The sequence below is a fragment of the Pogona vitticeps genome, chromosome 13, assembly GCF_051106095.1.
Source record: "Pogona vitticeps strain Pit_001003342236 chromosome 13, PviZW2.1, whole genome shotgun sequence".
NCBI lineage: Eukaryota > Metazoa > Chordata > Lepidosauria > Squamata > Agamidae > Pogona > Pogona vitticeps.
Genome location: NC_135795.1, coordinates 2,656,249 through 2,676,191, shown reverse-complemented (window position 1 = coordinate 2,676,191; position 19,943 = coordinate 2,656,249). Strand labels below are relative to the sequence as shown.

At 39.8% G+C, this 19,943-nt stretch overlaps 1 protein-coding gene and 1 long non-coding RNA gene across 27 annotated transcripts in view; both read right to left on the bottom strand.

Moving 5' to 3' along the window:
* The window catches only part of RBFOX1 (RNA binding fox-1 homolog 1), a 1,225,669-nt gene that overhangs the window by 841,991 nt on the left and 363,735 nt on the right, over nt 1–19,943 (bottom strand). The gene's annotated exons all lie outside the window — the stretch shown is intronic.
* Nucleotides 972–10,154, bottom strand: LOC144584709 (uncharacterized). Its single transcript, XR_013539134.1, has 2 exons — nt 3,360–10,154; nt 972–3,285 (listed from the first exon to the last, which is right to left on the bottom strand). It is a non-coding gene; the product is annotated as an uncharacterized LOC144584709 (long non-coding RNA).

Genomic DNA, 19,943 nt, shown 5'->3' with positions numbered 1-19,943 from the left:
TGGTCGCCATGGCACCCCTCCGCTGGACCACTGCACCAGCAGAGGGGAGTGCTGAAATCCGGGATCGGAGGATGGGTAAGTATTTCTCGATGGCGACGTATGGCTTGTGTGCCCACAGAGAGGGCTCTGTGTGTCAGCTGTGGCACGCGTGCCATAGGTTCGCCATCACTGTTCTAGGAAAAAAACACTTGTTTTTAATGGGGACTCAGACTTGAGGCTTGGTACCGAAGATTCGTTCTTGGACTTGGGTCTCAGACCCAAATATTTGCCAGCATCCCCGCAATTAAGTGTGTCAGTTGTTGGCGTCGGTGTTTTCTGTTAGCACCATGGTAGGACTTTCCTTGTAAGGTCTTTTCCCAAAAGTTGTGGTGGCTGAAGGCTACCCATAAGGAAAGTGGAAGGAGGGGAAAAAAAACCCCGAACAACAAAAAGAATATTTGCTAACACACATCAAAGAATGTCCCATGGCTACATTAAACATGAAAATTATACTTCCTACCCATATTAATTTATGTTCTTTGGAGAGATTTTTTTTTAAAAAAAGGTAAAGCAAATTATTTTCCTGAAAAACTGAATGACAAAGGTAAAAAAGAAGAAGCAAAAAGCAGAATATATATTCAGCGCAGGGCTACTTGGCATATTCCCAGCTTCACGGATCACAATGCAAGGAGCATCCTGTAGTTCTCCTGACATGCTGAATTAACACAACTTGAAGGACCCCTGTCAGTCAATCACTAAGAGGCCTGTGATAATCCTTCCACGTCAGCAGAACAGAACACACAGAGGACTGGCAGAAAGGCATCACAAGTAGTAAATGCATCGAGATAGATTTTCAAATCATTCTATACACCTTCTAAAGATAAGAAGCCGATGGAGAACAGAGATGGGACGAGTCAAAAAAAAAAGTGTACAGGAAAGGAGATAGGAAGGTGAACGCTTTCTAAAGAGGAGGGAAAGCAGAGAGAGAAATAATGGGGACACAATGGTTAAGGGGGGAAAAACGGAGGGGGGAAAAGGATGGTGAAGGAAGACATCAAAGGGGAGGGGTAAAGTGGAGAAATCAAGACCAATTCATTCCTTCGGCATTGGGGGGGAGAGCCAGACAATTAAAAATGAAACCTTGATGTTTGACCTTCAGTTCAAGCTGCAGAGAATGATGGCTAACCAAAACAGATTGAGGTAAAGGTTAAAAGGTAGAGATTTTTTAAAATATATATATCTATAATTTCCTGTTTTAAAATTGTGTGTGTGTCTTGTGGCACCAGGCAGAAGCAACTTATCACCACACAAAAGTTTAGTATAGCTCCCTATGACATACGCTAGGATGGCATGCAAAATCATGCCCAACATCTTAGGTATCAAATAGCAATAGAATTGGTGCTTACTCACTATGTCAGTTTTTCAAAACACGTTTCCTTAAAATCTCTTTGGCATTCTTATCGCTTAACACATGTACACACAATTAAACAGTGAAAAATGATTGTTTTTTTGGGGAAAAAAATTAAACAAGAAAGCAATGTAATCAGTTGAGCACACATCTCTTGAGCTTCTGGAAGTTCCTTTTTTTAAAAAAGAGGAATATTTGCTTAAATTTAGTTTATATGGTCACTCTGGAGAGATCGAGAAATTTAAGTGATGGAAAGCCACAAACTTTCAAAACTTTTTTTTAAATTGTTCATTTGTGGCCCATTGAGTTGAATCATACTGACTTCACTGGTAATATGAAGGACCTGATCAGAAAGAAACGACGAAACGTAACATTCTTTTTCTCTACCTCACCAAATTTTGTGCAGTTGTCATTGCTTGCTACAGTTCTTTGGTAACACGGTGATTTTTTTCCCCTTTCTGATTTGATCTTTTTAATATCAAGTGTGTGTGTGTGTGTGTGTGTGTGTGTGTGTGTGTGTGTGTGTGTGTGTGTGTGTGTGAGAGAGAGAGAGAGAGAGAGAGAGAGAGAGAGAGAGAGAGTGAAGTGTTCATCATATTATATGTTGCACGTTCTGCTCTGTTTTGTATTAAACTATTTGCATGGTGCTGGTGTCTGACTGTAGTAAAGCACATTAATTCCTTCAATCAATCATACTGCCCAAAATCCTGTTCTGCAGATTATGCCTGTGTGAGGACGGCAATGTCACTGCCAGGGGAAATTTTTAGTAGTTAGAGAGTTCCTGCTTCTATCCTGCAGCTTGTCTGACTCACATGCCATCAGTCTTATTGCACATGAGTAGTGCAAGCCCCAGGATGTAAATCGGAACTCTTTAATTACCACGATCCCCATTCTCATCATTCTTACGGACATGTAATTTATGGAATAGGATTTTAACTGTTATCAAAGAAAATAAAGCTGGTCTGATTTCTTTTTCTTCTTCAGGTGAAATTTGTTAATTCCGAGGACAGTAATACACCTGTAAGCCAACAATAAAATAGCGGTCAAGATCCAGTTTGCTTCCAAATGCTGCTTTCCAAGGATGAATTATTTTCCTTTCTGTGTTTCCCCAGAAACCTGCTCTAAAAAACCCTTTGAAGCAGGTTTTAGCACCATGAATGACTCTCAGAAAGTAAGGGTTATCGTCTCATAAACTGAACTTTTAAATTGGTGAAGTATAAATTGTTGAAACACAACAGGAAGAAAGCTGAAACCGAAGGTGAAACTTTTTAATCAAGCAAAGAAAGCAGGACATACGTTAAAGTGCATCATTGAAGGTTTCCTCCATTTCAGCTGAGAGTAAGCAAACAATATCAAACCTGTCACAATTAACTTTTGTAACGAGGTGCCCTCAAGAGATAAACATCGCCTGGTGTTTTATATCATCCATTCATAGGCAATGATAGTAAAAAAAAAAACTATGCTTGGCTTTTCTTTTTTTCTGATATAGTATTAAAAATGTCAAAATTTAATCACATCCTGGTAAACTGCACTTGGCTTCATTTTCAACATTTAGCTAAAATATATTGTCATTTCCTTTCCACATCTGTCGACAACAAATCTGACAAGGAATGAAACATGCTAACAGTGAGAAGCATCTCCAAAAATTCTTACTTCTAACGCACAATGACTTTTAGCTGCCTACGGCTACCCAAGGGTTTTATATGGAATCTTTGTTTCTGTATACACCTGAGAATGTAGATTAAATGCTTAGAGCCCCATCTACAGATTTATGAAATCAGAGGAGATGAAAAACAAGAATACATTCAGGGGTACGTCAGATAAATGCGTTTTTTGAGATGTTCTTAGGGTTTTCCAGCCCTTAAATCTCACAATAGCACCATCTAATGACTGTGAACCTCCCTTTAGAAAATTAGTAACAATTTTTTTTAAAGAGCTGCTCTTGCTTCCTATGGGATGGGGCTGTAGAAACCAGAATTCTACAGAATGGCTAAAGAGCCCTTTCATTCGGGGACCTGTATGGAAGGATAGAACCTGTACATCTCACATTCAATCTTTGCCAGACTTGGAGATGGTGGGGAAGAGCGTCAGCCCAAATTTGACGAAGATGGGATTTGGGACGTCCAAGTTCTAGCCCGCCTATGGATCACCAACGACGATCCTAGTTCGGTGTTTCGCTTCATTCTGGGCCAGTGTGTTTTTCCAAACCACCCTGAAATGAAGCACAAAATGGCCCAATTCATGTTTTCCTTCCTTCCTTCCTTCCTTCCTTCCTTCCTTCCTTCCTTCCTTCCTTCCTTCCTTCCTTCCTTCCTTCCTTCCTTCCTTCCTTGTTTCTTCTTTCTTTCCTTCCTTCCTTCCTTCCTTCCTTCCTTCCTTCCTTCCTTCCTTCCTTCCCTCCTTTCTTTCTTTCCTTCTTTCCTTCCTTCCTTCCCTCCCTCCCTCCCTCCCTCCTTCCTTCCTTCCTTTCTTTCTTTCTTTCTTTCTTTCTTTCTTTCTTTCTTTCTTTCTTTCTTTCTTTCTTTCTTTCTTTCTTTCTTTCTTTCTTTCTTTCTTTCTTTGTGGTTCACTTCATGCCCATCTCTAATTCACGTCATTTGGAAACAACAACTCGATTTAAGCAGCAATCTTGGACTTAAACTTATATATAACTTATATATATGTCAGTCACTGTGTTATATATTAAGATAATATGCTGGTGTTTGCCAAGTGCGTCTGAAATTATTTGCATCTCCAGGGACGGGGAAAAGAAGCGCTGCCCCACTTACACATAATTTCTTTCTAACTGGTGCCCAAGTAAGTTGTAAACAGAAAGGGGCATGTGTTTTAAGGTAGCATAACTTAATAAAGAAATATACCAAAATAATTGAAAGATGATTCAAAACTTTTTTTCCAAACAGGAAGAGAGGAAGAGCTTCAAAAAAGTTACCAGGAGCCACTCTCAATTAATCAGAAACGGTGTTTCAGCAGAGCAGAAATACCCTTCCAGCAAACCCTCCGGCTAAAAGAAAGTTTCTTTTCTGGGAGCAAGGGGGAAAAAAGGCTCTTACAAGCAGCCAATATATAATAAGAATGACACACCAATGAAAAATTAATCAGGGCTTGTAGCAGAGATCAAAACTTTAAAGGTTTATCAGACAGAAACCAAAATACAATGCATGGCATTTATAAGTACATTTCAGAAGTCATTATCACCTGTCTTATCACAGACATGAGTGTCTCATTGGGAGAAAGCTGTCAGATTTTCTTATGGCCAAAGAGCACACTTCTCAAGTACAGTGGTGCCTCGCTTAGCGATGTTAATTCGTTCCCCAAAAATCGCTGCTAAGCGAAATGCGGTTTCCCATTGAAATGCATTGAAAACTGGATAATCCGTTCCAATAGGAATGAATTGCCGCCCTTAAGCGAAAATCGCCATAGGAAACATCACTAAGCGAAACACAGTTCCCCAATTGAAATGCATTGAAACCTATTCACCCATAGGGACCATCGTTAAACGAAGCACAAAAATGCTCCGGAAAAGTAATTGCTAAGCAATTTCATCATTAAATGGAGCAATCGCTAAGCGAGGCACGACTGTATAGGATTTTTGGTTCAATTCCTGGCCTCTCCATTGGAAAGTATACAAGACTGCAAGGCTATGGAAGACTTCTGGATAAATAAAGGTAAGTAGGTAGGTAGGTAGGTAGGTAGGTAGGTAGGTAGGTAGGTAGGTAGGTAGGTAGGTAGGTAGGTAGGTAGGTAGGTAGGTAGGTAGATAGATAGACAGACAGACAGATAGATAGATAGATAGATAGATAGATAGATAGATAGATAGATAGATAGATAGATAGATAGATAGATAGATAGATAGATAGATAGATAGATAGATAGATAAAAGTGGTGCTTTGCATTCTTTAGGAGAAAAAGCATGCCAAACTGCTTACATTAGCAGAAACTGAAATGCCCCAAAATGACTTTCACAGGAAACAATCCATTGCCAACATTTATGTCAAAAACCATCACTTTCTCATATACCAGAAAAAGTGTGTTTGAATGTTTAATAACCCTTCCTTCACAACGAGCTCCGGTTATAACCCTGACCCTGTTTACTGCGTGACTGCCTAAATCATGGAAGCCCCTCGACTTTAGAAGAGCTAATAGCAGCATTTCAGCCGCTTCCTCCTCATTAAACCCACCTCCTTTCTCTCTCAGAGCTTTGCACGGCTGCTCTAATTATAGTGTCTTTGCTCATCCATGCATGTGTGTATTCTTTTCATCTCCAGAACGCATGCCTGTCTTGCTCTCCTATCACTCTACTTTCTCTTGATTAGCTAATAGTCTCTCTTCTCTTCTTTCATCTACAAACAAGTGTATCCTTTACCATTTGCCTCAGCCATTTACCATTTACCTCCATCCTCACATCGCTCTACCTGTTTAACCCATTAGGTGCCACTCTTTTTCCAAACTCTGCTCGCGCCATACCCTTTATCTCTCCGAACTATATGGAATGCATGGTTTACTCAGAATTAGAGAGAAACTCTTCCAGACAATTTACAGCAGGAACAACATTCTGTCATGCCTTAAAAATAAAGTGATACAGAAATGTATTATCGTATGATAATGCATGCAGTAATCTGGTGAGAAAGGCCAGATTACTCACACATAAATATGTTTGAACTTCCTTATGAGTTCAAATGTAGGTTGCAGAGAAAATGTGACATTCCATGGAAATCCTCCCCCTATTTATAAGATACAGCTGGCAAAACCTTCCAATTAATAGGCAATTCCCTCCCTCTCTTCTGGCTTACCCATCCCAGCACAAGCTACCCAACCTGTATTTCAAAGACAACTGAAACCATCATCCTCTCTTTCCCCAGTTTCTTGACACGAGGTGAAGAAAACTGCATGCTGGGCCAAACGTATCTCTCACTGCTTCAGAATTCATGCTAGGCATCTCAACCCATCTGAGCCCAGAATATACAAGGGCTATAAAAAGAGAAACTCCCAGATTCTTTAAAAAACAGAATGAAAGGAAAGGACAGGATTCAGACAGTGTGGAATGGGATTATAGAGTCATGATGAGCAAGTAACAGTAGAAAGTCCCAAATCCGGACAATGGGTTAGGATCACATAATTTGTTGGCCGTGGAGCAGTCAGAATTTTTGACCTTACAGTTGCCTCTAGAACATATCATGAATGCCTCCCAACGGCTATCCAAATGAAGACCTCTGATAGACATAAATGCTTGCTTTCTTTGTTGCCACCTTTTAATTGTTCCTTAAAAAAAACAGTTCAGCCCTAGATACTTCTGTCATTTTTTCCAGCAGGCCAACACAGCTACCTTTAAACCAAAAAAATGTTTATTGGAAAACATCCCCACTGATTTGGAAAAAAATATAAGTAAATATAGAAATGAAATGGTTCAACTACGACCATCTGTGCCTTCAGATTGAGCCTTATGGTAGGTGTGTGTGTGTGTGTGTGTGTGTGTGCGTGTGTGTGTGCATGTGTGTGTGTGCCTTCTTCAAAACATGCAGAAGCTCTATGAATGCAAAATGATAATGCTTTGGGTTTCCAACCTTTCACTCTACAAATTTAAAAAAAAATTAAGGAGAAAGAACAAATCAAGTCTCCAGAGTTTCACGTGCCATTTCTCTACTTCTGTAAACAACCTCTGCTCAGTAACTCATGGCATATATAAAAAGTAGTGACAAGGTCACTTATTAAGAACTGTTCATGATCAGTTACCGTAGCAACAGAAACGTATGGCAACAAAGATGGAGAGTAAAAATAAAGGATGTGTCCATTATGCCACTCCTGTTCCCTTCTGGGGCTCCTCTAAATGTTACTGAGACTGGATTTTATCTCACTATCCCCACTAAGGTGTAAATACATTTATCTAAGGAGGTAAAAACAGTTCGGCCCAGTTGGGTTGGCATGAAGAAAGCAGAAACCATCCTTAATGGTTTGTTTTATGTTTTCAGTTTATAATCCACTTTTCATCTTGTTTTTAAGTTTATTCTTCTGGCAAATAAAATATGCTTCCATAAAAAGAGCACCTGGATCCATCTCAGAAGTTCTTCATTTTCACCCAGTTACATGCATATATATCCTTATGGGGTGGGTGGTGGGAAAGAAAGGTATAAAATAAAAATCACCAGCATAGAGTTTTATTTAGAGCAAATGTAAAACCAATTGACTACATCTTTTTTTCTTTTGTAACATGTAAAGGACTTAAGGGTTGCCATTGCACATGATGTTAGATGGCCTATAAAGAGACAGAGAGGAGGGAGGGAAGGACAGGCAGAGGAAGAATATAAATGGGTCCTTATACTTGAAATACAAACTTGTTTCTACCCAGCATCCTATCCCATCGGATATAGCCGCCTTCATCCCTCACATCCATGATCTGCCATCTGGGAATACTGTGCATGTCTAGTCCTTAGCAGGCTGTTTTGAGTCAACACTCCCTTCCAATCCAACAGTCTTTATCAGCTTTTTACAGATATTTTATGCTTCTACAAACACTGAGATCCTCCTAGGGTGGCTAATATTTCCTTCTTTCATGCAGATGGTAGATGCTTCCTTGGGTCGTATGATAGTCCAACATTTGGATAATTAATTTGTTATATCTGGGTAGAATTAAATAGATCAATTCGGAATAGGTGCATCATCAAGGGCTACATATACTTTATGCATCCAAAGACAGCATTCCTTTGCTGGTCATCGTTGTTTAGTCACTTAGTCGTGTCCGACTCTTCGTGACCCCATGGACCAGAGCATGCCAGGCCCTCCTATCTTCCACTGCCTCCCAGAGTTGTGTCAATTTCATGTTGGTTGCTTCGATGACCCTGTCCAACCATCTCATCCTCTATTGTCCCCTTCTCCTCTTCTTGCCTTCACACTTTCCCAACATCAGGGTCTTTTCCAGGGAGTCTTCTCTTCTCATGAGATGTCCAACGGATTAGAGCCTCAGCTTCAGGATCTGTCCTTCCAGGGAGCACTCAGGGTTGATTTCCTTTAGAATTGATAGGTTTGTTCTCTTTGCAGTCCAGGGGACTCTCAAGAGCTGGTTGTGAAGTAGTCAATTCAAACATTTTTATCCCATTTCCCGAGGCCAGGAGGTGGATTGTTGAAAGGTCACAGAAGCAGAGCAAGAAGGAACTGGGGAACCGACTGTGGAAATGTGCATGAGTAGAACCCAGGTAAATCAGCCAAAAAAACTAAGAAACTAGACAACACAACAATCCAGAAGCAACCAGGGAGAAAAACCAAATTTTTACAGCTCAGAAATAGTGGGGATAAGCTCCCAGATTTCATAACTCGCTCACTCACAACCCCACACACACATACACACACCTCTGAAAGGAAACTCTTCCACTGCTGCTTATCCCAGAATTTGTCTCCTCTACTGGGGAAAGCAAATAAATTCTCAGAGGCTTCACAGGGCTCCCTGAGACTTGGCAATCCAAACCAACTGCTCGCCCTCAATGAGTGCTGCAGTAGGCGAATAATTCTTTTGATCTACCACAGAACAACAGAAGGTCTGTGATTCAGTTGTTAGTTGCAGCTAGAGCAGACCCATTGAATCAATGGAATATATATTAATGGAACTTTGGAGCTGACTCACCAAATCCACACTGATTCAATGGGCCTATTCTAGTTGCAACCTACGTTTGGGCCCCAGCCAATGGAAGGCAGATTTATCCTGGCGTTTGAGGAACGTTTTAGAGCACAAAGTTGAAAGAATCTACCAACAGGTCAGAATGCAGAATAAAATCTGAAAGAGACTGGGTTCTCTTCTTGAGTCATGGGAGAAAAGGGCTGCTGAACTAGTGATTCGGCAAATAAAATAAATTGGGAAATGTACTTTAGGCACGTAATGGAAGAGCAAGTTTCAACTGAGTTACTGAAAAATTAAAATCGTTACAAAGGTGGCTTAACACCCACCATAACACAGCTGAATACTGAACACTTTCATTGCTTTAAGCCGAGAAGGGCCAGTTTGGAGTGTTGGACTACAAAGCTGCATTTTCTTCCAAATGCTAACCGAGAGCATGGAAGCCACAAACATTTGTACTTGTTACTAATGTCCGTGGAAATCTAAATACTCTACAGAAATTTGTACGAATGTTAGAGTAGAATATGTAGTGTTGGTTGTAAGCACAAAAACACAAAACGTTCCTTGTATCATTGAGAAACAGAAGTCAAAACAAACATAATGGGTTTATTCTTACAATGCCCATTTGAGGCTGATGTTGTTGAGCAAGCAATTCATGTCTGAACTTGCCTCTGTCATTCAGAACACTGCCCATCTCAGGCAACCAACATGGGGCACCATATCTTCCCCAAAAACAAACAGACATTGATGAGATTGCCCGTCTCACTGTGTAACTCCACATAAAAGGGGTCCCCACATCATCTGGAACCCACATTGCTTGCGTGAATGATGGCAGCTAATCTGCCAGGACAACAGATGAACATATCTTTCATCGTTCAAATGGCTAGCCCCCCCAAATATGAAAGAATTGCCAACTCTGAATTATTATAGTGGCTTGGAGAGAACCCAGTGAACCACGCTCATCTTGTGACCATCTGTAGCCTAAGTACTTGGGCCATTTAGGCATGGGCATTAAACCTAGGCAGACTTTGTGCATCAGAAAACCAAATGGTCAATGAAACTGAGTTTGATTTCTAAGACTCATTGACTTGTCTGGGCTATTCTGCCTCCTTGTCTAGTCCAGATGTCTTATTCCCCTGTTTATCATTGAACCTTGGAAAGAGGAATACGGTTCTGATAGCTTGTTTGGCTGAAGCTTGCTCTTTGTTGTATTTTTTTTAAATAAAGATGGCCTTGTGTGCACAAAGTCCAACAGATGGCGCTGTACAAAGTCTTCTGTAAGCAACTAGCTGTGGAGCAAAGGTCTATCATGATGGCCTTCACAGCTGTAATATGGTTTTTCCCCATGTGGAGGTAACTGCATGGTGGTTACATGTATGAAATGCAGGGTGCTGCTTTGTATACAACATCCAGTAGCGATATAGTGGATGGAGTATCAGAGTAGGATTCTGGGCTGCAAAACCTGCTGCGTCATGGAAATTCACTGGGGGATGCAGAGGTGGAAATGGTAAACCACTCCTTGAACATCTTAGTTGTCTTGAAACTATTTTCTCATTTTGTCAAGATGTCCATAAGATGGAAGCAATCTGACAGCATATAACACAAAGACACTCACATACAGATTTACAGTGGTGCCTCGCTTAACGGACGCCCCGTTTAACGACAAAACCGCATAGCAATGATGATTTTCCAACAGCTGATTGGCAGTTCCAAAATGGCCACCGGGTAAAAAAAATGGACGCCCGCTGTGTTTAGGGATGGATTCCTCACTTACCGGGCAGCGAAAATGGCTGCCGTATGGAGTTTTTAGCCCATAAGAATGCATTGAAGGGGTTTCAATGCATCCCTATGGGCTTTTTAAAATCGCACAGCGACGAAATCGCTTTGCAGCGATTTTTGCTGCATGGATTAACGTCGCTATGCGAGGCACCACTGTATATATGTCTCCGTTGACTCTCTCAACCAAGTTCCATTCTCTTAGCTCTAATGTCTTCTTGCCTGGTTTCCTCTCACGACCACTTAATCCATTTTCACACAAATCAGTCTTCAATTTTGACACGAGTGGCCAACACACATATGCAGCTGAATGCATGGAATTCCAAACAGAAGAAGGCTGTTGGTGGACAGGCACGATTCTTCTCTCCTTTTCTGCTAGTCCATGTTGCTCCCATGCTAGCTAGGGAAGAAAGTAAAGTTTCTACAAGCTTGCTAAGATGCCAGCAGTGAAAAAACAAGGTAATTCTTTGCTTATTTCATCATTATAGGTGAGAAATAAAAGATTTCTGTCACTGCTGAGTTAATTTGCAGAAGGTTTTTTTAAATTTTTTGCCATTTTAAAACAAAACTTATTTTTCCATGAGATGACAAAAAAAAGTATTTTTATATTCTTACACAAGGTATGAGCCTCCTATGTATGTATGTATGTATGTATGTATGTATGTATGTATGTATGTATGTATGTATGTATGTATGTATGTATGTATGTATGTATGTATGTATGTATGTATGTATGTATGTATGTATGTATGTATGTATGTATGTAGTTCGTTCATTCGTTCGTTCGTTCGTTCGTTCGTTCGTAAGTTAGTTAGTTAGTTAGTTAGCTGGTTAGTTAGTTCATTTGTACCCCGCCTGTCTGGTCTTGCGACCACTCTAGACGGTTTCTAATACAACATAAATCAGCAAATAAAAATATCACAAAAGTTATTACATAAATAAGTTCAAAAACAATTTATAAAACCATTTTTTTTTAAAAAAAAAGCAACACTCTGTTGTACTACAGGAATGGAAATCTGACACACTCTTTGCAGATTTCCCTAAAATACAACAATACCATGTTCCTTTTGATAATTCTAAATCTCAATTTGGCAAGGAATGTATCACTGCAAAAAAAAAAATTAGAGGGGAAATGCAGTTGATGTAGAAATTGAATTATGTGAATAGTTGTGAGAAGAGAGATGATAATGTTGAAAACTGTGTTGCCTGGATCTGACATGTTATTTGCCATGCAGTCACTTCTGGCTTACTCAGATCCAATGAAACAATGATCTCCTAAGGGTTCTGCCATTTACACCCCTGTTTAGACCTTGCATAGCTTCTTTTACAGAGTCAATCTACCCCTCTGTCCACAGACATTTTCTTCCCCCTACCACTGCGTCTTTCCACACACCCTTTTGAAATTACGTGCACAATTTCCATACATGAGTCCATTCCATAAAGCATGTCCCTGGATTTATTTATTTTTTAAACGAATGCAGGCTTTCATTTATATTCTACTATACATTTTATCCAAATGTTTTCCCCAGATATCTAGAATGTGTGGCTTCTGAATACAACGTCCTTACAATTCATGTCTATGTCTAGAGAGTGTGTTCAAAAAATCGAGGAAGAGGAGGAGGAGGGAGAAGAGAAGGAGAAGAAATGCTTCATACCTCTTGACAAGGACACTGAAGGAAATAATGTCAAAGTTACCTTTTTCCCCCTAGGTTTTATATTTCTCTGTTTTCTGTGCCCTTCCCGAAAGAGTTAATTATAAAGTCACAAAAAGAAGCTGAAGGACTTTTTTCCCCCTTTACTGTATATAACACTGACAGGTTAACACAAATTGGGCCAAAGAAAGAAACATAACTGGCTATACATGAATTTAATGTTATCTCTGTGCTAGAATTTCGCATTCAGAACAAGTTTCTTCAACTCTTTTCCTCCAAGTGCTTGGAACACAATTTCACCTGCAAAAATATCTGCAATTTCTATTCTTATTACACTTCCAATTTCCATTTGGACTCCTGCCTACAGAGCAGCTTTTGAAACAGATATTTACTTATCTGAAAGGCTCTCTTCTCTCTCTCTGAACAGCGGTCTAGAAAATATGTTCGTTTTTCTTCCCCAGTGTTGATTCTGGGTTAGCACTCGGGTCAGGATGTTGGTTTCACTTTCCCCACAAACTGCATGCTATTGTGCATATTTTACATTGATAAAGCACTGAGGAAAATAAATTTTGTTGCACTAAGTTTGAAGAATATGGGATGTGGTTGTGGTGGGTTAAGTAAATCCACCAAAGATTTAGACCTGGATCGGTAAATGCCCATATTGAATGTATTTCTTTTATAGGACATGTGGGGTTCTTCGTTTTAATTATAAACCACCCAGAGCCTAGGGTCAATGGGAATCTCCAAGATAAAATCCCCACCCCACTCATTAATGGAGTTTGGACATGGCTGAGTGCCAGAAAGCTCCAAAAATCCCACTATTTCTATTTGCACGGTGTGTATTTTTCTGCTCATGCAATATTTCGAAACCTTCCTTTTTGAATTTCTGATTTACCTGCAGCTTGTATAGACAAAAGCCTGATTCAGCAGCAACATACATACCCATATACACACCACATTGTGACTGTAGACTTCAGATTTCAAGAAGGGATTCAAGCCTTGCTTTCCTTCTCAATGTGCTCCAATAGTAAGGAAAGGAGCAAAGTGGAGTAGAAGCTGAGTTTTGATCAGAAATAGCTATGGAATATGCATCCATTTATGCAAGTAAAATGTCAAAATGCATGCAGTCGGTTGTCACTATAATGTAACATCCGTCAGGGACCGAAACAAGAACTCCACAAGGATATGGAAGGCTCAGGAAGAAAAAAAAATTCCTAATGTCTTCTGTCAGTTTTCAGTCAAGAGACAAAGAATGGGAGAAAAAGTAGGGGGGAAAATGCAGAATTGGAAAGGAGACATTTTGTACTGTAATTTTTCTTCTTAGAAGTTTAAAGCAGCTTAAAGGCATCACACAGCCAGAAAAGCCTGCAACCTAGGTGCGACTTACAGAGAATTGTTAAAAACATCTGAGGAAATTTGGAAGAAGCAAAACAGCTTCAAGAAGGCTGGTGAAAAGTCTCATGAGACACAGCAGCACATTGATGGGAATATGATTCTCAAACTGTGGGTTTTCCCAAGATTTCATGCACACACTCTCATGACAGTCACAACCACCTTGTGAGATATTATAAGCTGAGTGAGCGAGACTGGCCTGTAGACAAAGTAGGGCAGCCTCAGTTTCATCACTTTTTCCTCCAGAGATTAATTTCTACTGGCCCCTCTTGTTTGTCTTTCTGTTAGTTAGTCCAGGATATCCACAAAGCTCTTCTCCAGCATCACATTTCAAACAAAGCATTTCCCCCTCCCCCCCTTAAAATGCATAACTCTCACATTATTATACTGAGAATTAGCTGAATCCAATGTAGCTGAAACAAATTAATGGGGTCATGACCTAAACGAGATCAAAGCAGAATAAGCAGCTTGTTTCTCCTGCCTATGGATCAAGGTAAATTTAGCATGAGCAATGCAGCCTTATCTAAGAAAGTGGAGATGGAGGGAATCTTTAATTTTTGTACGGATAATGAAACTCTTTTGTGCAGTAGCTCTCCGAGGTGCTGAACTCTATCCCCCAAATCGCTTGAGCACCTTGGGAAGTTCCAACCATGAGTAGGTTTAAAACTTAGAGTGGATTCATTGCCTCGATGAAATATAAGTCAACAGCGTGACTCAAAGGAATGAATTGGACCCAGTTCTGTTTTTGAAGTCATTTGTGGCATCACAATGGGTAAAAACTAGGGACTTTCACTGTCCCTTTGGGTTCATTTTTTTTCCCCTGTGGGGAGATCTTCATGTCCCTCTAGTCTACCTGAGAGCATGTGCAGGTCCTTCCATTGGTACTGTTGAGAATAAAATATCCTTCCATAGTGTCACATCTACTCTACATCGATCTGTCCTCTATGGCAGTGGTCCCCAACCTTGGGCCTCCAGATGTTCTTGGACTTCAACTCCCAGAGGTGGTGGTGAAGGCTTCTGGGAATTGTAGTCCAAGAACATCTGGAGTCCCAAGGTTGGGGACCACTGCTCTATGGTTCTCTGAGCAAAGAAGATAGTCAAAAGGGAGAGAGAAGTTTTGGTTGTGACTAGAGATGGGCAGGAACCTCAGTTCAGAGGTTCATGCCGGTTCATAAGCATGGCACCAAGGGGGCCACACTTTCCCTTCTCTTACCTCTGTGGCCAATGACCCACTCACCAGTCCGAACATGCTCCTCTCTTTCTCCTCTTTGGCTGTTTGACCAGTCCCTGGCAGAAGCATGGTTTCCCTGTCCTGCCTCCTTGTCTGAGTGGGTAATCGGCTAAGGAGAAGTCTGTGTTCCTGCCACAGACTGGTCGAACAGCCAAAAAGGAGGAGGAGAGGAGTCCATGCCAGCAGATGCGTTGGGAACCAGCTGGGGAGGTGGGGGAAGGGAACAGACATACCAATCAGAACGAACCTCTGAGCCAAGGTCCATGCTCATCTCTAGTTGTGACATTTGTGGCATTCCTTCATAAATGCCATATTTGTTATGTAACAGTAAGCATAAAACTTTACTGAATGTCCTCCGATCTCATGCTCATCCATGGAACTTTGTTCTATGTATTCGCAAAGGCTTTCACGGCTGGGATCTAATGGCTGTTGTCAGTTTTTCGGGCTCTTTGACCGTGTTCTGAAGGTTATTCTTCCTAACGTTTCACCACTCTCTGTGGCCGGCATCTTCAGAGGACAGAACTCTGTGCTCTGGTGTAGTTGGCTTGGGAGTGCAGTATTTATGGCTGTGAGATAGGCTTTTGTCTTTTTCTGTAGATGGGTGATTAGTGTGTCTTGTTGTGGGTGTACTGTTGTGCTAAGGAGAAGAGATTATCTGTCACTGTGGTTGATGGGTGTCATTAGCTGGTCTTTTGTGTGTAGTGATCCCAGGTCCTTGTGGCTGGGTAGAACTTTGTTCTGTTCTGTTATCCTTGTCTGAACAACAAAAAATAGAAGAGAGGGACAAAAATACAGCAGGACATAACCAGAGCTGATTTGGCTTTCGCTTCTTGTATTCAGAGCCAGTTTTTCCCCAGTGATAATGATAGTAAGATTTAAGTAACACAGATGGACATAAGGTCTCTATAGCATATGGCTTCAATATCAGATGAGGTAATATTTTCCACCAAGTCTAGAATCCAACTCTAATGAAAGTCCTAACAATTCACTCTTTCTGAGTGTGACATTTTTAGTTTCATTTTAGAAGGTGGTTGTGGTTTTTTTTTTAATTTTCTTGAATCTTTGTCTCTGAGCTTAACATATTTTTCATTTATTTCTGTCTTAGTTTTCTAGGCAAGAAAGGGGGAAATGTTTTATCAGTACAACAATGCATAACAGTGCTTGAAAGAGAACCTATAAATCGCCTTTTATCACCTGAAATAGAAACTTTGAGTTCTAACATCTTACACTTGGCTTGAAAAACTGGAGATAATTAAAGAGGGAAGGAATTTTATGGGGGAGTATATAGTTATATGGCCACTTCTATACTGCCTTGTTTAAGGAATAAATTATAAACGAATTAGTATTTTAGCAAACTGCTCGGTGTTTAGTGAATAAACCTTGTCTTTGTTTTTTGTTTTTTTAAAAAAGAAACTGCAGAAAAGAAACTGCTGTTATTTTAATACCACTTATCTAAGCCAAAAAATGCACCTGCTGTATTTTACAAACAGGGAAGCTGTGTTTTGATTTAGCTGCATAATACTGAGATGAATTCTGTTGATGATCAGTATGTAATGAAAGCAAGGAATTATTTCTCCTGCAGTTGGAACATTGTAATCAACCTGAAATCTTTTTTTAATTGTTATCAAAATGAATGGGCTATTATATATACAGTTTTTTTAAAAAAAATAAAAAACATGAACAAATAGTAATCATTTCAAAATTTACATGTGGGTTTAAACTTGATTCATTGTGTATCAGTAGTTTACAGATCTTCCCCCACCCCCACCCCAAAAACTCTACAACTGAAATTAACATTTTTCCAAGTTTATGAATAAAAAAAGAAGCAATATTTGAAATACGGATCTGCTTTATAGCGACCATCCTCATATTCAAAATATTTATCTGAAAACTAAAGGCTTCACAACTGAATGTGTGTTTGTCATACAGCTCACATAACTAGTCTCCACTATCCGTCTTCCTACTGAAGGCAGTTATTTAGATCTCAGTGAAGCAGCTTCAAACAAACAAAGAATAAAACAGCTTAAATGAGATCAAGATGGCCCGTGGTGACTTTCAGACATTGAAGTCTCCCCTCTATCTCGAGGACTACTCTAGGTCAAAAGGGAACCTTAGGGAGTCTTGAATCTTTGGGTGTCGGAGATAGGCAGCTTAATTAATGAGTCCTATGACACAGAGCTGTGCCGGTAGGAATCCAAAAACTGAAAGCAAGCAAAAAAGTTGGGTTAAGGCAGGGGCCTATATTTAAGAAGTCTTGTTTTTCCATGGACAATGGAGAATTCCAATTTTGCCCCCAGGTCTAAATGTAGCTGTAATGAAGCCAGGTTAACCTGATGTGACAGCTTAAATCAATGCCACATTTCTCTTTTGAGATCTCCAATAACCTTACCAAGTGAATTCCTGAATATGTAGTTAAATAAAAGATTACGATTTGTCCCACAGGTAGTTAAAGGCATGTTGTTGTTGTTGTTGTTGTTGTTGTTGTTGTTGTTGTTGTTGTTGTTGTTGTTGTTGTTGTTGTTGTTGTTGTTGTTGTTGTTGTTGTTGTTGTTGTTGTTATGTACCACCCATTGCCTCCAACGCATGGTGACCCTATGGAGGAGAGATCTCCTGTCCTTCACAGCCCTGCTCAGTTCTGGCAAACTCAAGCCTGTGGCTTCCTTTATGCAGTCAATCTCATATTTGGTGCTCTTCTTATGAATATATGCAGATTGGCTGCAGAATGTACAGATGTTACCAAATCAATTCACAGAAGAAGGCTATTGAATCCACTGCAGCCAGAACTTATTGATATTAGGATGAGCAATACGTACATTGAAACAAAGAACTAATATTATTAACCTTCTCCTTTATAAGTCTATCTTGTCCTTGAAGTCATCTAGATTTTTTATTCGTTCGTTCGTTCGTTCGTTCGTTCATTCATTCGTTCATTCGTTTGTTTGTTTAAAAATATTTCTACCTTGCCTTTCTCCTTAAAAAGAATCCAAGGTGGCTTATACCATTTTATAGACAATGTTTAAAGCTAAAAAACATTAAGTATACAAACATTAAAACAGATCAGACAACTCCCACTCTAAGAAATGTTAAACAAAAGCAATGCCAAAAACCACATTCAAATTAGTAAGACAGTTTTTTAAAAGAAGTTCCATAGTCCTTAAAAGTAGGGTAATCCGGTTGTTCCAAATTCCCTTTTTTTCTCCCACTTTAATGGCTGTAACAGGCCGTGAACAAGTTCAGCACCTTGGATAGTGACTGTACAACTCATACTAAATCTTAGAGCAGATTAGTCACTTTTGCAAAGTTGAAGTCACCAGCTTCTACTGCATGGAATTCACTGCACGCTGGCACCCACCATGTGCATTCTTCACATCCAGTAGCAAAGAATCATTTTGATTTGTTAGGTGCATGCTGAAAACAAACTCTGATGGCTTTGCAAGTCTTCCCAGCCTGCTACCTCATGTGTGTGCGTATGTGTGTTTTTAAAAAATTACATTTAATGCAAACATTTTATCCTGTTCTTATGCAATATTTATATCTTCATGCTTTATTATTGTATCACACTGCTTCAAATATAAGTAGTGCATAAATATTCATTAAAATAATAAAAACAAATGACTAGAAAATGACTGCTGTAGAAATAATAATAATGTTTCATAACCATACTAGCTATTACCCCACTTCCTGGGAGAAATTCAATCATATTCTGGCACTTTTTCTTTAGGGTAAAGAATTCTCACTGGGAAGAAGTCTTACTACCTGCAACTCCTGCTCCCCTCAGGCAAAAGGAAAGCAAAAGCATGCTTTCTTAATCAATAGCCACCCTTCCACTTCCTAAGAAACTTCACATTCAGTTCACAGCTTGTACTAGTAAAAGAGCATCAGGAAGTAGCACTTCTCTCTACCCACTCTCTCAAAGCCCCACAGACAGTGAGAATTACACATTTATCACCAAGAGCCTGCCTGACTTTTCATCACCACCAGCCAGGATAATAGGGAGATTTGATTTAATATTGTATTTCCCTGAGAATTTTATTTAGATTTTTTTTTATAGTGAATATTACTAACATGACTTGTAAGCAGGGACTTCAAAGGAGCACATCTATAATACCCATCACAATCTAATATCATTTACGCCTCCAGCTCCTGGAACGATATTACCTATATATTGTGGTCTCTACAGTTACTTTCAATTCACCAAGAAGAACGAGCCTGCACAACCAAAACCAGCTTATTTCCTTTGACTTATCCCTTTATTGCACAAGGGGGACTTGTAAGATTTCTTCAGGATTAGAAGCGAGCACTGCGTTTCCTTCAGAGTCCTTGTGCCTTTGTTCCTCAAGTTTTACAGCATTCAAAACAGGCCCCTTATGAATGCAAGTTATTTGCAGACAAGGTCTGTAAAGCACATTAGACTCCAGTTTGTAGGGTTCCTTATGCGCATTAAATCATCGCAGCCCCTTCAGGAAGACTGGAGATGGGGAAGCAGAATACTGTACTCTTCGGCTATTCTATACATCTTTGAGAAGAGCTTTCTTATTATTTACAGAACTATCGACGTACACAATCCTTGGCAGAATTTCATTAGATACAGTAGGTTCTCTACTCTAAAGAACTCTAAGGCAATCAAGGGCAACTCAAGTTGCTTTATATCAGATCTGCAAATCTGGGGAGGTCTTCAGAGGTCTGCACACATCTATTTCTGGACTTGGGTTCCACTCCTAGGATCCTATCACCATTTATTTATTTATTTTGCTTATAAAATTGTTTTTCAGATTGCAAAGCCGCCTTGTGCCCTCTTGAGACAATGTTCATTCATTCATTTATTCATTCATTCATTCATTCAAAGTATGGGTGGTGCTACGGTGCTGAGTGTTCCTTAGAGTGTGGCAACATTACACCTTA